This window comes from Peromyscus maniculatus, chromosome 18 (genome assembly GCF_049852395.1).
Source record: "Peromyscus maniculatus bairdii isolate BWxNUB_F1_BW_parent chromosome 18, HU_Pman_BW_mat_3.1, whole genome shotgun sequence".
Lineage (NCBI taxonomy): Eukaryota > Metazoa > Chordata > Mammalia > Rodentia > Cricetidae > Peromyscus > Peromyscus maniculatus.
The window spans coordinates 7087822-7102524 of record NC_134869.1 but is presented as its reverse complement, the minus strand read 5'-3'; positions in this window follow the sequence as shown (position 1 = coordinate 7102524).

Below are 14703 nucleotides of genomic sequence, written 5' to 3'. Positions count from 1 at the left end.
ATGCCTTCTGAGACTTCAGGTACTGCAAGAGTCTTGGAATGTTCCAGAGACAGCATGGGTGATATTCATAGGTAAGCTCCTTGGTAAAACTGGAAATGTTATAAGCTAAACACACTCATAACTATATTTTGAAGCATTATTAATTTTGTATTTAAAAATCTAGTTATATTTGCTATTATCAAAATTATGGAGCTAGTTGATATTATAAATTGCTGCTCTTCCTATAGATTGACAAGTCAGCGTTAGACAATTGTTTGGAAGCTCCCTCTTATATAGGAAACTGTCATATTTTGAATAATGAGTCAATGATATAGAATAAAATGTTTATTGGAATTTTTTGTTTGTTTGTTTTTTGAGAGGGTTTCTCTGTGAAACAGTCCTGGATATCCTGGAACTCACTCTAGACCAGGCTGGCCTTGAACTCACAGAGATCTGCCTGCCTCTGCCTCCTGAGTGCCTGGATTAAAGACATGTATCATCACCACATGGCAAATTTGTCTAATGTTCAATATATATTATTTTATATCTGTTTTATATATTCCATATTTTCAATATGTATTATTCATTAAACTATACAGTGTGAGTTTTAGACTAGCTGGAATTTTCTAATGGGACCTTGTCTCAAACAACAAAGTAAGATTATATTCAACTATGTGTGTGTGTGTGTGTGTGTGTGTGTGTGTGTGTGTGCTCATGCACACGTGAGCACTATGTAGACCATATTCAAGGAGATCTACCTGACTCTGCTAACATACCCAAATATATTCATTTATGAAAATGATTTTTCTGGGATCAATGGCTCACACCTAAAATGAATTTGAGATATTGTTCTTAACCTGAGGACCTCTGCAGTGGTTAAGCTGGGACCCTTGAGTGCATATTGGAAAATGTTTTCAGGGTGAGTCAAAACAAATCAGAGTTGGAATTTTATTTTGAGACAGGGTTTCTCTATGTATCTCTAGCTGTTACTGAATTCAGAATGTAGGCAAGATTGGCCCCAAACTCAAAGAACTCTGCCTCTGCTGTACAGGTATTGGAATAAAAGTTATTTGCCACATTGTCCAATTTTAATTTTATTATCTATTTACTTATGATTGTTTGTATGTATGTGCTCATTTATTTGTGGAAAGGTGTGCATATGTGTCATGGATTGGGTGTTAAAGTCAGAGAACAATTTGGAGTGCTGGTCCCTTCCCCTCAGCATGTTTGAGATGGGGTCTCTAGTTTGCTATCTCATGTAAATAGGCTTGCAGGATTTCTCTTGTCTGCCTTTTCTCTTGCCTTAAAAACACTGGATTATAGGCATGCACTCTTGAAACTGTAATTGTAATACACAAGTAAAGGGATGGTTGCAAAGTGAGCACTTCATGTGTTGAACCATTTTCACAGCCCTAAAGTTTATGAAACAGAGAATTTTGGAGTGAGTCTGTTTTGAGACAGTCTCACATTCTAACCTTGTCTGGCCTGGAATTCACTATGTAGTAGATGGGCTAGGCCTGGAACTTGAAGAGGTCCACCTGCCTCTGCCTCATGTGATGATACCTGGGTAAAAAGAAATTTTTCTTATGGATTTAGCACAGATATTAGTAGAAATAAGTTTGGGAAAGTGTAGTCTTGTGAGGGAGAGCCACACTTAATTGATAGAAAGCCATGTGACAGTGTGTGCCTTTCTAAGATCCATTTCAATGGGTTCTTAGGGAGTTTCTCTCTCTGTGTCTCTCTTCTCGGTGTCTTTCTGTCTCCTTCTCTTTGGAAACAAGATCATAGTTCTGTTCCTGAGGATGTTTGGGTGTGATTCTGTTTTAATGAGGTAAAAACATGGGTCAGAAGAGTTCTGCACTGTGCCTTACGCTACATGAGGTTCATAATTCTGCCCTGCAATCCTCAGACAATTGCTGCTCACATCTGGGAAAGGAGTAAGTCCTTATTCAAAAGGTTTTACATACTTTGGCCTTAAATATGGCTCATTTGTATTTGAGATATCACTTTAAAAAGGAAAATTTTCTATCTACACAGCAAATTTTATTAATTTTGTGTGACAGTTAATATTGATTTTTCAATTTGATAAGATCTAAAATCAGCCAAGGGAGACTCCTCCAGGCCCATATTTGAGGACTTATCTAGATCATGTTTTTCTCTGGGGTGTGGTTATGAGAGATTATCTTGTATAGGAAGTTCATTGAGATGAGAAATCTTTTGTCCCTTCCAGGAGTGATAGTACCATTTCATCCCATTGTCTTGTTACTGGATTATGTAATAAGAACCAACATTTACCATTCTCTGACTCCTGACTATGGATACAAGGTGATCAGGTTAATAGGAGAATTAACATACAATAGGTTGAAGGAATAGAAACTACCCTTGCTTGCTATCTGGCTAGAGCCCATTTATTTGGGAGTTTGCTGAGATTTTTCTACCTTGGTGTCTTGACTGCCAATCCAAGATTGAAGGGCTCATGGAGAGCTGATGACCATGTCGAGATTCAAAACACCTGCAGAAAGGGCCTGAGAGGACACTGCTTACAGCAGACACCCGAACCTGTGGTAGATTCTAGAACCATAGGATAAATAAGGAGACTTGCCAGTGTGGAATAGTATTGGCACTGAAGGAAAGTTGTGTGTACTAGGGATGGCAAAATCTAAAACACGGAGCTTCCCTAGTCCATGAGATCCCAGAATATCATTAATAGGCTCAGAATTTGCACAATGTGATACAGGAATCTGTTCAAAAAGGAAAGAACAGAAGTATTGCTTCCTAATTTGTTTTCCTTAAATGTGATTGATTATTTGCTATGCTCCTGTTCTTCCCTCTTTGAAAACAGTGGGATGTTATTTATTTTTTCACAAAATATACATTTAAGAGACTGTAGACTTTTTAAATGTTGGAATTTTTAAAGGCTATGGGATTTATGAATTTGAAAGTGTTTATGTTATGATTAACATGAGACTCTGGGGAACATGGATAGAAACCTTTTGTTTGATAGGGATGTATTATAAAATTATGAGTCAAATGAATATTTCCCCCCCAAGGTTACTTTGGGTCAGGTTATTTTATCCACTTAACAGAACAGAGACTACTCTACCACCCTGTTTGCTGCTCAAAATGAAAAGAATCCAGATTGACAATTCATGGACATCTACCAGACCTTTAACTTGAAATACATTTTTAATCGTGATCTATGAGACACAACTTTGAGTCTTTTTCTGTGTCACTAATGTATAATTCCTTAATGCTTTCATCCCTGCAACCATGTACATAAAAGCTCCAAAAAGTGGACAGAGTAGATTGTCTTCACATATATCAGCATACTGATTCAGACATAGTTTACAAGGAAGAAGTTGGAATGGAAATTCATACTTAGTTTATAAGGAAGAATGGAGTGGAAAGGAAAGTGATGGAATGAAGAGAAAAGAGGGAAAAGTGGTGTAATATCTTTTAAATAAAATGTATAGCAATATATTTTAAATAAAAAGTGGGGTAGAGAGATGGTTCAGCAATTAGTAATATTGGGGGTTTGTTACAGAAGACCAAAGTTCTATTCCCAGAACCCACATGGTAGCTAACCATTTGCTGTAACTCCAATCCTGGGCACCTCCTGTTTCTTGTTTTTTGTTTTTTTCTGGACTCTGTAGATACTGTTCACAGACACATGTAGGCAAAACTCTCACATAACTAAATTTAAAAACCAGTTAAAGCCGGGTGGTGGTGCCTCCCAGCACTCAGGAGGCAGAGCCAGGAGGATCTCTGTGAGTTCAAGACCAGCCCGGGCTACATCATGAGTTCCCAGAGAGGCACAAAGCTACACAGAGAAACCTTATCTTGAAAAAAAAAGTTAAAAACAGAAAAAAATAAAAAAATAAAATTCTCTTCAGTGGTTTCAAAGTCCCAAGACAGACAGCAGACAGAGATAGTTAGAATGAACTCCTTTTTGTCCTGAATGGAAGGAGCCGTGGTCTGGGAAAAACACAGAAACCTCACAAGATTACAATTCCCATATAGTTTTGTTTTACAAGGTCTGGTTACAGAGTGATCACAGCGGGGGGGACAGTTATGTCAACAGGTACATTTTTTCCTGAAACCTCAAGGGGGTAACAGGGCGGGAGTGGAGTTTACAAAAAGGTCACAGTGATCCTCCTGGAACACTTGCAACTATCCAGGTCCCAGTTGAGCACATCTCTTAACAGAAATCTCTTTACATTGTTACATTGTAGGGGTGGTTGAATAATGGCTGAGTCAGGTGGCCCTCAAAACTAGTTCTTTTAGTTTCTCATTTCCTGGTGCTTCAAGTTTCTCCTTTCCTGAGGCTTGGTGGTGTAAGCCTGAAGGGCTAGGGTCTTTCAGTTTCACAGGTACATATATCTTTGAGTTCAAACATCAAGATTAACAGATGTCATAGGCTCCAAAGCAATCTACTTTCATAGTGTCTTTTCTGCAATTTTCAGCTAAGACCTTGTGGTACACTCTCTGTGAGTTTGAGAACACTATGTTATATACAGTGAGTTCCAGGACAGCCAAGTTGATCACACAGAAAAACCCTGTCTTTAAAAACTAAAAAAAAAAATAATATTAATTATACTACTTAAGTAATTATAATAAACTAGGTCATGGGAGACCATGGGAAAAAAATCACTGAAGACCTTAGAGAGGCATGGCTTGCCCTCATCCTTCTTGGCCCCAAACACCTAGGTTTTTCTCTCTGTTGAAATACTTTCATCTGCATCTACTCCACAGAATTTGTCATCCTCAATGGAAGCATCTATGTTGTTTTAGTCAACCACCAAAGAGAAAGAGAATGTGTGGTCCTTAAGGCTTCTGAATAATCCCTGTGCTGAACCTCCATTTGAAATACCCAGCTGGCTCTGCTGTGTGTAGCAGGTTAATTCAATCACATTCCCATATCTATACTAAAGTCCTTCATGATGCTGATCTGAATGCATGGGAAGAGAAGCTTCAGTTTTTTCTGCCTCTGAGAGCCAATAGTGCTCTTTATCTTGGCTCTGCTATACAACAGGGAATGCGGTTTGTGATCCTTGGCATCCAGTCTCTGTGTGTGGTAGCAAGCATAGGGGGTTGTTGGTGTTTGGGAATCTGAAATATTATCAGGAAGATGAAATTGTAAAATAAAGTTTCCTGAGAGGATCCACATATAAGGGAAAGAGAGATGACATAGTCTCTGGTAAACATATAAATGGAGATGACATGTGTTGACTGTTGTTACAGAAATGCTTCATATGCTGGAGCCCTGAATGTTTAATTTCCCCCTTACTTTTGACATGGCTTTCTTTTTCTTTTTCTCAAGTGGCTGTGGAAGTAAACACTTTTGAACACATGTCACCTATATGTGTTTCCCCACTTTTCACAGTTCTCTCACTGTTTTAGATTTTCTAGATAAATTCTCTCAATTAATACATAATGTATATTTTTTTATATTACACACAAACATGGATACTCACTTCCTCCTTAGAATGTAATTGGGTCATTTAAATCAGTTAGGAAGGAGACATGTTATATGACCCTTCCAAGCAGGAATCAATTGCTCATTATATAAAAATCAAAGAAAGAGGCACAAAGAAACAGGAAGGAATGTATGCCCTGAAAAATTAATGTTTAAAGTGGAATTGCTATAAAAGACATACTGTGTCATATACTAAGATGAAGTATTTAAATGTGATACAAACTTCCAAATGGAATTTGTCAGTCATAAGGTGGTGGGGAATTATCCTAACAAGAGTCTTTTGTTGTTTTTACTTTTCTGTTTTTGACTAGATTTAAAGAATCTATTCCACTGTTTCTCTTTGTTAGCTACTCACCTCCTTGTCAACCTGCACTCCCCTTCAGTTGTGCTGACCCCTGCTACCAATCTCTCCCACAGGGGCTGAGGCTGATTTTCTTGCCCTGGCTGAGCAGAGTCACATTTGCCTTCATCACTTAGACTTCACTGTCTTCTCTTTAGCACTAGTGACAGCTCTGAGGAAATTTACAGAGGAATGTGAAAATTTAATCAGAATTAATGTAGAAACTGAAGTTTCTCTTCAGGTATCATCTTTACTCCCTGTGACACAGGAGGAATGTTCCAACATTCTGTACACGCACTCTAGCTGTTAAAGGCAGAGATGCTGAAGCAGGCCTAAGTTCTATGCCTTTACATTTGTGTTGCTTACTCATGCCTAAAATGAGTCCTTCATAGCTCAAAACTCATCCAAGTTGAACAACGTCCTTTATGAAGGCAAAACTTCTAATTCTTTCCTAAAGAGACCACCTACTAAGAGAAAAGCGGTCAAATGAATGAGCCTATGGGGGCAATTCAGTGGGAAGCCCACATACTCAAAAAGAAGTAAGCCATGCCTTTCACTGGCCCTTTCATTTGATAGGTTGTGGAAATCTATCCACAAAGAAAGAGGAAGTGCCACTCATGTAGGTCACGTCCCCTCAAATTGTGTTTTATACAAGTACATACATGTAGATAAGAATATGTATAGGGTTGGGAGGGGCAGGAAAAGGGAAGAGGGGAATCTTTGATTGGTATGTAAAATGAAAAAAATTCCTAATTATAACCAATATTTCTATTGTGCTAGATTTATATTTGTGCCTAGAATCATTATTCTTCCACATAGTTTCTAAACTCTCCTACTCTCCCATCACCCATAAGATATGTAAAAATTACAAACCTTAAAAATATACTATGCTATCACTAAGTATTTGTTGATGAAATGATTGGTTTCAACATCTTTATCTTTCTGAGAAGTACCGTGCTCCAAACTGTTTCTGGGAAAGAAGCGGTTGAAAACAGCAGTTCACATCTGAAAATACAGATTGTTTTCATTATGAAACCAGATTGCAGTCTCCTGAAGGGTTTAGTAATGCTAGATGTTCACTCAATTCTGGATATGATTGTCGAGCATAGCTTACTTCTTTAAAAGAATATATCAAATCAGGTTATGTTAGAATAGTAACAATAGTTATCTGAAAGCCTGAGATTCTGGTAAGTTGAGGCTGGGCACCTCAGCAGATAGAGTAGTCCCACAGTGGCTGTCTCACATCGGAGAGACCCACAACCCAGTGGTTGCTTAGAGCATGAATCTGTCTACCTGAGCAGTCTGAATGTGGTACTAGAACTTTAGAAGTTTCCTGGAGAGGTGATAGTCTCTAGTCAATGGACAGATACTGCAAAGATGTTTCTGGTATCAGCAGAGCAATCCTCTGCAGCAGCAGCAGGTTAAATCAATTCATCAGCAAGAGGAACGGCCAGGCAGGCACAAGGTTAACAGCCTGCATCCTACTCTGCCCTTTTTAATCTAGGCTGCTAACAGAAGGTTTCACCCACACTTATGGGGTGGGTTCTTTCCACATAAATTAAGGCAACGAGGTCAAGTTTTTAGTTCGGTTCCCTACTGAGGCAATTCTAATTTGTGGCAAATTGACATTAAAACCAATCTTCATATTCCACCATTGCTCACTGGCCACCTTAAAATCCATATGCTTATGCAGACATAAACATACACACATCACAGCAAGGAAACAAAAAAAAGGAAGAAAAAAAGGATATATTTAGAAAATGATATTCAAATTAAATTGTAAATACAATATAATCTTTTATCCCTCAAGCCTCATATTTAGTTCACAGTATAATACAATCCTCTTTTAGATGTCCTATATTCTAATATCCTAAAAATCCAAATTCAAATCCTTTAAAAGTCTCATATGAAGTATCAGGGACTAAGGGGGTCCAGCCCCTCGATGGTCCCCTCCCAGGGTTTGGGAAGAATCTAACCAGCTGATAATTAATCTTTGATGAAAAGAAATGAATCTATGTACATGAAACTCCTTAGTCCATACACTTTATTATTCTGGGTCAGTTCTCTCTCTACACAGCTTATATTCTGCTCTCATTTTAGCTCCTTTCTTGCCTGATTTCTCTCTACATTTATGCTGTCCCCTCTAGGTTCTATCTTCATCTTAGTTCTTCATCTTAGTTCTGTTCCTTGTAGGTTCTCATTCATCTGGTTCTTTCCCATACCATCTCCTCTCCCATCTCATCTTCTCTCATCTGTTTCTTCCTCATCTTGTTCTTTCCCATCTGGCTCTTCCATCTCGTTCCTCTAGTACTCTCTTCTAGCCCTTCAATCTAGTTCTTCCCCATCTCAGTTTGTTCCTCTCAAGCTCTTACCCATCTAGTTCTTCCATTCTCTTTTCTCTTCTCCATCCCCCTGTGCCCTGGAAGTCCCAGTAAATATACACTTACAAGCAGTAATCCCTTGGCAGAGCAAAGCTAGCCTTCCAGGGTCAAATGGAGGGATGAGAAGAATCACTTAGAGAGGCAGTAATACTTAATTATCATTTGCAACCCAAAAGGGAACTGACTAATGGGGACATGAATTAACTAAAGGCTAAATTCAGGTAATATTTAAGAAGAGAAATTTTATGTGCTCCACTATAGTCTTAAACGTGATTGGTGGAAAATGTTAAGACTCTAAGTTACTAGGTCAATGGGAGAAAATAAAACTGTCTTCTTTTTTCCTGTGGTTCTTATCTATTCAAGTTACCTGCCGTGTTTTTCTGGAGGGTAAGGGAAAGTGTGCTCGGTCACTAGGCAACCTGTGTACAGCTAGATGCCTCTGGTGACAGTAAAAGGGAGATAGGTAGGATTTGGGAAAGGAGGTAGTTAAGCTTAATTGGCACATCTGCCATGCCTTCTCAAACAGGTAGTCTGGACACTTAAGTCTGTTCTTAGAGAATACAGAGGTATCTCTTATAAGGTACTTTCCTCCATCTGGGGATGGACCTGGCCAGATGCTGCCAATTACGATAATTACAGGGAGGCTTGAGCTAGGGTTCTGGCTGTGCATAGCTGTCAGCACAGAAGGTTATCTAAATATTCCTTTAGTAGAGGGGAAATGGTGCCCACAAATGATAGAAAATCTACAATAGCACACAAGAAACTCATAGCAGAAAACAACTGATAATCAAAAGCCAAATATCACCAAGGCTTCTGAGCCTAAGCTTGACCTCTGGAAGGCCTTTGGTTTCTTGCAGGTGTTAACTTCGTCATAATCAGGTGAAATCCTACTTTGTATATTTTTGTGGCTTGCAGCAATAAAGAAACTGTGTACATACATCTAGCACATTATGTTAATAGTGTCTATTATAATTCCAATCCTGAAAAAATAAATGCCATAGCATATAGGCAATCAAACCAAGCTAAAAAGACATCCAGCAGAAAAAACTCAAAACCTGGTGTTTTATGAAGTCAGAAATAGACTGTCTAGCAAATTTCTTTGGAGAATAATTGTTTTAGTGTCTCATAACTTATCTTTGATAATATGGGTTCATAACATTTGACTGATAATAGTATCTCATTCAATATCGAATTAAATTATAAATAGAAATAAGAAAACAATAAAGTCTCTTTAATGTAGGCATACTTATTTTATTAACAAATAGAAAAAGACCATTTATGTTGAATATAATAATTTTATATTTTTTAAAGCTGAAGGGCACTCTCTAGGGCCAGTCTCAGATTCATGATCCTCCTGCCTCAGCTTCCCAAGTTGCTAGGTTTAGAAACATGCACCACTATTCCCTGATAAAATGTATTTCTCAAACTGGGAGGTGAGATCTATGTATTTGCTTGTATAAGGCATATGAAATTGGAGTTTATATAGCTACTGCCAGGTTACTCTCTCTAGAAGCATCTGCAGAGCTCAAAATGTAACATAGTTCTATTTTCCAGTTTCCTGTCTCAAACCTTGCACTTGTGTCTTTCACACGGTCCTACTGATCTTGAGTGGAAGTTGGCAAGAACAAAGCTCTGGATGAGATACTTTGATGAAGGTGGAACTTTCTGCCTCCTTTCAACATTATCCCCAGACCCAAAATATTTCTCTATCTTGCCAACTGATTCAACAACACTTGCATTCCCCAAAGTGACCCTGATGGAAGACAGAGGAGGCACAACTTGAGAAGCCCCACAGTGACACTAAAACAAAATCTGTTTCCCTGGACACAAACTGTTTTCCTCCTTTCCCTTCTGCATGACAGCTCTCATCTTAAAGATCATGAAATCACTCAAACTTATGCTTTTGTCATTTCTCAGCCATGAGCCACTAAGTCATTTCACATGCCGAAAATTTACCAAATCACTTGGAGAGGTGAATGATAAGAGCACAGTCCGACTGATGCAAGCTCCCTGTCCATGCTGAGTCACAGGAACGCCAAGCTGATGACCTGATACAATGTCAACATTGTTAGATACCACTTCCTCACTGGGACTAAACACAGCCAGTTCTGCGGAATAGAAGTCAACTCTAATCTAGCCATCTGTGGAATTGACTTGACTAGGGTCCCTGTCACATACAAGCAGCTGTGTGATTTTGTGAAAGTGACTCTCTGGTTGTCATTTTAATTTTCTCCTGTTTCCAATAAAGCAGCCCTATCTGGTGGCCTCCCAGATGGCCAAATGGGTCTTCTGCTCCAGGTAAGAGGATGTGAGGCTAGGTCAGATAAGATGAGGCAAGGTGAGACAGAACAAGAACTGTGGGATGGTAGGTGTGCAGCTCTGGCCACAAGGCCTCCCTCTGTAACTTATGAGCAGACCATGGAGGCCTGAGCACCCACTTGTCCTGTGCTGAGCTGGAAGCCTGCGATGTGCAGACCCCCAGTGTTGAGAGGCTCCACAACCTTTGTCTCTTGAGACACTGCAGACCATTCCCACGAAAGCCACATCCCACCAGTAAAGGCCAGCCTCCAAATAGAGCCACATGCAACGCATCCAATCATAAATGGCATGTGAGGCTTAAGCCCACCCCTGAAGCACTCTGGCCCAATGAGCATCCGGACAGAGACTCTAAACCTCCCCCATTCCACCTTGTTCTTCCGGCCTGGTGCATTGAGCATGCTCAGACTTGAGGAGGTGAAGGAACTGCTGAGGAGCTGCTGAACCGTTGTGGAGGAGGTCTGTGGAGTTCAGTCTGGTGAAGGCCGTCCCAGGCCAGGGTGGCCAGGCTCAGGGTCTCTGAGGGGTGGACCACACGGGTGGGAGACCACCATCTCCTCAGAGTCTGGACTTCCTCACAGCCCCGGTTCTGGTGAGGCTGAGGTGAAGGCAAAGGCCTTCTTGGCAGCAGTCTCCTCTTAGGCCAGGTCTAGTGAGGGCTGGGGCAGTCTTCTCAGAGCCTGGAGACTCCTCACAGCCCAGTTCTCCTGAGGCCGCGATGCCTGCTGTGAAGATCCAGGATGGCAGGATGCAGTTCTGAAAGAATGATTATAGGCTTTCATCCAAATTGCTATAGGATTAACCTTTTCTGTATTTCTTTACTGCATCTTATTGCCTGTGGGATCTGCGATATCCCTTTTCTCATTCCTTATGTGAGTAACTTTAGTATTCTTTCATTTTTCTTCGCTAGTGTGCCTAGAGATTTATCAGTGTTATGTAGATAGGTATCTTTCTCTTACTTCTTGTCATATTTATTTTCAATTTATTGAATTTTAAAAATTGATTAGGGGCTTCTTACTTTCTTTTTAGTATTTATATAAAATTTATGTCACAGATTATAAATTACTTAAGTCAGGTGTTAAGTATTTCATACCTATAATCAAAGCCCTTGGGAAACAGGATTCCATTAGTTGGAGAACAGACTGGGCTCCACACAGAGCTCTACACTGTGGCTATGCTACAGAGAGAAATCACAAAATCCAAATGTATTCACATTCATATAAAATCATTTAATGTTTTAGTTTTTTTCTAATTATGGTTTAGCTTTATTCCATAAATTGTGTTATCTTTTATTTCCACTTCGATACTTTTACTCTTACTATGACTTTCTCTTTTAATCTATTGATTATTTTAAGAATGAAATGTTTAATTTTCATTTATTGGGGATTATTAAGATACTATTCTGTTATTAACTTATATTTTAATTTCCCTGTAGTCACATTGCACACATCACTTTATATCGGGTCTTTTATGTTTATTTAAACCTGTTTAGTATCTTGTAACACGGAGTGTGTTGAAAAGTGACTTGTGTGTTCTGGAAATGTTGTCTTAAGCTGTCGTTTGAGGAGGTGTTCTGTAAATATCTGTTAGGTGAAATTGATTGACAGCAGTGTTCATGTTCTCCTTGCCTGCTTCTTTCTTATTTTCTCTTTTTATAGTACAAGAACTTAATTATAATTTTAATTTTTTCTTATTACCCAATCTTATCCTGTGGATATATCAAGAGTAAAATGGAATTTTCTGTTCTAAATGCATCATCTTTAACCCTTTTTAGATAGGAACTTTTGTTCCTATGTCAAAATTGCCCTGAATTACTCCATATGTTCATATTTTTTAAAAGTCAAAAACCTCATTCATTTGAATTCTTATTGTTTAGTTCATATTAACAAATGGTAGAAAGTGAAATTTTATTTTTTTTAACCTATGCATTTTTTTTTATTGATTCTTTGGGAATTTCATACCATGTACCCCAATCCCACCCATCTCCCAGTCCCTCCATATCTGCCTCTCACTCTTTTAGAGTCCCCCCACAAAGGAAAGAAAAGGGGAATATAAATGAGACAAAATAAACAATAATTAAAAAGAAGAAAAAGTAAAGCACTTCACTCCCCCGACCCCCATCTTTCCCACCTCTCCATCATCTCTCCATCATCTTAGTGGCATTAGGAGCTGCTGTGTATCATTCAGGTCTAGCATTGATGGTGTACTGAAGCCACGGGCCTTGAACCTGACCAACATCGCTTTACACATGAACATTTGCAAGTAAAGGCATTGGACTTTCCCTCCTTTTGTTCTGTCAACTCCCATCTCCAACTTTAATTGTGGATTTTTCAGTTTCCATCCACTTTCTCAACCAGGTTGGAGGATTCGTAGTTAAATTCTTTTTAAGTAGAGTGTTCTGTCTGCCTGGAAAATTGATCCCTTTTCACCACACATATGTATATTATAATATTTGTGTTATTCATAATAGAAACTTTCCCTAGTAAAATTTATTGTTCAGCAGTTTACTTTGGTAGTAACATGGGTACTAGGACATGTTAAAGAACTCTGCTTTTTCCTGCCTCCTTACTCTGATACTCTGCCCATACATTTGTTTTCTATTCATCATAGAGTGAAATCCTTTGTGCACGTTTATCTAGTCTGGCAATTTCTCCCATCTAGACTTGTATGTTTAATGCAATTACATGGTTAGTTTGAGTCTTCTATCTTGATAGTTTTAACTTCATGGGTTCTGTCCAAAATGTCTTTCTGTGTCTGCTTTTGGGTTTTTATTCTATTTATCCCCTCACCTAGTTTGTTATTCAGACGTCTTTTTAAAAAAATTAATAGCTATTTTTCAGGCACTGAAGGCCCATGGGCTACTAAACTCAGAGCTCTTTCCTTGGTGACTTATGTTAGAAGCTGCCAGACCTTTGGAGCTCATCCATTGTGTGTTGTGTCAGCCAGATCAAATAGTAGTTTATAGTTTACAGATTATTGATGCCAAAATTTCTGTCTTTTGTTATGGTGGACTTCAAAGCTTTTGTAATCCTTCTTAATTAAATAAACATGATGTATGACAATATGGTGATGGAATTTAAGCACACTGTAACTTTCATTGACTAGAAGTAATGAAATGCCAAGAAAGCCCTTATAATATTTAAATTTTTTTTACCCTTTTCAATCCTCTGCATCTTCACTTGAAAGGTGGAAGGGCAGGGATATGCATTACTTTTTTTTTTTGAAACAGTGTTTCTTTGTGTAGCTTTGAGTCTTCCCTGGATCTCGCTCTGTAGACCAGACTGGCCTCCAACTCACAGAGATCCACCTGCCTCTGCCTCCCAAGTGCTGGGATTAAAGGCTTGCGCCACCACTGCCCGGCAAATTCTTTTTTTATTTTTTTTGAGACAGGGTTTCTCTGTGTGGTCCTGGCTGTCCTAAAACTCAGTTTGTAGACCAGGCTGGCCTTGAACTCACAGAGATCCGCCTGGCTCTGCCTCCCGAGTGCTGGCACTAAAGGCATGCACCACCACTGCCAAGCTATTATGTTTAATTTTTATGCAGATTTATTTGCATCAACTTTATACAACTCAGATTTCTTACATGGTCCAATAATTTTATATACTGGTGTAAATCTTTTAGGATTCTGGGTTCCAGAATGACCTTATAGTACTTATAATTTATTAATTACACTCCTTTATTCTTACAACTGAGAGTGTGAGAATGAACTGACATCATGTACAGCATCCATGCAACCCTCTCTGCCTCTCTGGTTCCAGAAAACTCAATAGGGAAATTTGGAGAGAATACTTTTAAAATTCCACATATGTGTTTATAGGGGGAGGTATGTGCATAGGAGAGCAGTTCCCACAGAGATAAGGAGAGGCTCCAGATTTCCTGGAACTAGGGACATTGGTGTTTGATTATGAATCACTGTGATGGCTGATGGAAACTGAACTCAGGTTCTTTGAAAGAGTACAGTGTGTGTTTTTCTGTGAGGCCAACTCTAGCCCCATCATTCAAACATTTTAAGAGATGTTTAGAGGATAGTAAAAATGTAGTCATTTTGTTTAGTTTTATTAAAATCTATAAGCCCTTATGCATATAAGTAATTCTTTTTTGTTTTGTTACTTCTAAAATTAATCTTGTTATTCTGTACATATTAATTATACAAAGTCACTAATTTGCTCACATACATCCTCTCACTACCCTGTTATACTCCCTCCATCTAA